At 41.4% G+C, this 3,405-nt stretch overlaps 1 non-coding gene across 1 annotated transcript; it reads right to left on the reverse strand.

Moving 5' to 3' along the window:
- Window positions 1–2,934: 2,934 nt before the first annotated feature.
- On the reverse strand, window positions 2,935–3,006 carry trnat-cgu (transfer RNA threonine (anticodon CGU)). The gene has a single exon. It is a non-coding gene; the product is annotated as a tRNA-Thr (tRNA).
- Window positions 3,007–3,405: the final 399 nt, after the last annotated feature.

Consider the following 3,405-nt stretch of genomic DNA (forward strand, 5'->3'; position numbering starts at 1 on the left):
AAAAAAAAAATACAGTATTTTCCTGACTATTAGTTGCGCCAGTGTAAATAAATCACTACTTTTTTAGTGTAATGTTGCCTCTTGAATTCCTCTTAACTTAAGTGGTGTGGCTGCAGGGCATTGAGTGAGACACACGCATTTCAACATGTTCTCACGCAGAGAAATGATGAGCTTCACTGCACAGAAATTCCTATTAACATCCTGTAAATGAGTAAAAGACTACTGTGCGCTATAGCTGTCTGGAATTAGCGACCTATCTACCACGAGTGTCACATGTGCTTGGAAAGCGCGGACAAGCTGGAGGTGGAAGAGAACCGTCAGGAGAGGGACAGAACAGCTGCCATGATATTTGTAATGGGACGTCAGGACACAGGCTAACTAGTTGTATATTTTTTAATAGATAAGTCGCACCTGAGTATAAGTCGCATACCCAGCCAAAGGATGAAAAAAAGTGCGACTTATAGTCCGGAAAATACGGTAATATTTATGAGTTACAACCACTATGACTTAATATTATAATATGTACATATGTATGACAATAACAGTGCACTTGAGTAAAACTACAGTCAAATCATCCTGTTAGAAAACTTTACCTGGATGCTGACATGCTGTTGTTTCATAGGAAGATCTGCAGGTGGACGGGGAGACTTTAGATACACAGCACGAGGTCAACATGCATTTTATATGTAATCTAAGCAGGTTAATGTATCTGTACAATCTAGAATCATAATAATCTGCAATAGAAATGTAAATAAAATGAAAACATTCCTTGCTGGGAAGGTTTTCAAACATCGACTCCTTTCAGCTTCGGTTGTTGTTTAAGTTTCTCCTCATGTACTCAGAAGGACTACACATACATACACAGAGTGAGTATGATTGACATTTACATTTGCTACAATAATTCTTAGTTTTGATCTAATCAACATTAAGTGATTCCTACGTTCTTAGTGGTCCTCTCTGTGTCTGCATACTCCAACAGCATGGCATCATGCATCTTCTGGTACATGCTGACACTTGTCTAGTCTCTACATTTCTTCCTTTGGTCCCACTGACTCTTCTCCATTACCCTAGATGTACGTCTAGCTATGTACTACCTGTTTGTCCTGCAATAAAATAAAATTATAAAAAAATAAAATAAAATAAATAAATAAATAAATAAAAAAGATATGTACAAATGTAGCAAAAAACAAAATTATTTACAACTATTTATCCTTGAATGCAGTAAATGCCTCAGGCGTTTTTTGTACAGCTATTTATAAGTATTATATGCAGTACAGGTGTCACACAAATTATTTGTGCCACTTCAAAAAGCAGTTCCTGTCCACCACAACACAGAGGGGCACATCACAGGCCTGACACTTCCAGGGTGTCATCGGATCATGACGGATCATGACGTCATCAAACTCAGACGCTGTCCACGTGTCTCCCTCTGCGCCTTCCAGTTCAAAGAAGAGCCTGCTCCACATTCAAAAGCCGTCTCATGGCGCACAAAACAATAAAACGACTAAATCACACTGCACTACACACTGAACACACTTCACCACACACTAGCAATACACTCCAAACACGCTAAATATCACAAATCTGTCCATTGTCAAAACTCACTATCGCTATCACTGTCTGTCATTCGCCAGCGTTTCTCCCACAATCTTCCCTTAGCAACTAAATTCCACGTGGTGCCATAAACATTTTCTGATTGGTTGATGTGGTGCATTTTTCCACCAATAGCAAAGAGGGTGTCACGTTTCATGTCATGCCGGTCAGAGCTGCTCTTACGCCAGTGTTTCCTGTGTCTGCTCGCATAAAACTCGCAGTAAACACGCAGCGAACGTGGTGAAAATGTTCATGAAAAAACATGCGTATATTATTTATCATAACTCGGGTTTTACTTGACATATTAAAAAAATTTAAAAACCTGTATATAGCTTGAAGTCCCCACTTTTAACACAAACTAGAGACACAGCGTCAGCAACACTGTGTCTTGCCGCTACGTCATCTTAAATTGGCCATGCGAAAAAGACGCGCAGGCGCGTCAATTTTTTTTTTTTATTTTAGGTACTTTAGTAATCCCAGAGGGAAATTGTTTAAGGCCCCTAAACAAAAGACAGGTCCTGGCCAGTAGGTGGCGCAGTGTCTGTAGCATTTCAGCATATCAATCTGTGCAGAGTCAAATGTTCAGCATGACTGTAAGGTTTCATCCACATAGGATGAAGAATGAGGGAGATACAGCCACAGAAACCCTGTGGGGGTCTCAGCAGGGGATAATTGTCTAGTTGTTGAATCTAGAATCTAGAATCTTCTAATACGTCAGACAAAAAGACATTTCCTGGGACACATCAGCTGAGTGTGTGTTTGTGCAGTGAAATACACTTGTTGTGAGGACTTGAATCAGTTTACTCCTTAAACATACTCCTGAAACTTCTCTAAGCTTAATGAACAGTAAACACAGGTATATGAAGCAGTGCTTCCAGCCAACGATCACACAGTTTAACACATCTTTGTTTTGTGTGGTGTTGTCAGGCGGCAACCTTCGGGGTTCAAACTTGAAGCCCATGCGGAAGTGTCAAAACTTGTAATTCATGCCGCAACCACTGGGGGCTGGCTCCAAAAGCGAGTCATTTCCCATTGACCCCCATGTTAAAATGGCAATTATGCATAATTATAGACGTTGCCGCTTGAGTGGCAGATGGCTGACGCATAAGTTTCCCGCTTCCATGATCGCCCACCCCCCAAACTCTACTCGCGCTCCCCCTCTTTGTACATATTTGGAGTTTTGGCGGACGTGATGCTTCCAACATGGCGGCTCCCACCGAGCCTCAGAATCGCTCTTCAGAAACAAACGGGTGACGTCACGGAAGCTCTGTCTATAGTTTTTACTCTCAATGGGTGTTGAGTTTTGTCTTTCTTTAAAAGGAACCTCCTACAGATCTTTGAAGGCATGGATGGGGATCGAACCCATGATCTTTGGTTTACGAGACCAACGCCTTACCACTTGGCCACCACGCCTTTTTCTTTTTCCTTCTGAATTGATCACTGATCGTGATCAACACACACAACACAAAACAGCAGAAGTCTTGTGGTGATCCTACACTCAGAGAAACCACAACAGCATGCAGCTTTACCTTCAGGTCTAACAGCTGGGAGCTTTTTCCAGCATTATTCTGTCTCAGCATGATCATGGCTGACAGGACACACACATTTACATCAACACACACAGGGGACCGCATGTGGATGAACACACACTGACCCCTAAAACCAGATAAACACACACATCAAATGTGGTGAGATCACTATCATTAGTCCTGAGTCAGTCTGCTGTGGAGTCCATTTGCTTTGTCATTTACTATTCTTTGTTGTGTTTCCGTCTCTTGCTTCCTGTCTATTTATTTACATATTATTGTGTTA

This window comes from Parambassis ranga, unplaced genomic scaffold (assembly GCF_900634625.1).
Source record: "Parambassis ranga unplaced genomic scaffold, fParRan2.1 scaffold_24_arrow_ctg1, whole genome shotgun sequence".
Lineage (NCBI taxonomy): Eukaryota > Metazoa > Chordata > Actinopteri > Ambassidae > Parambassis > Parambassis ranga.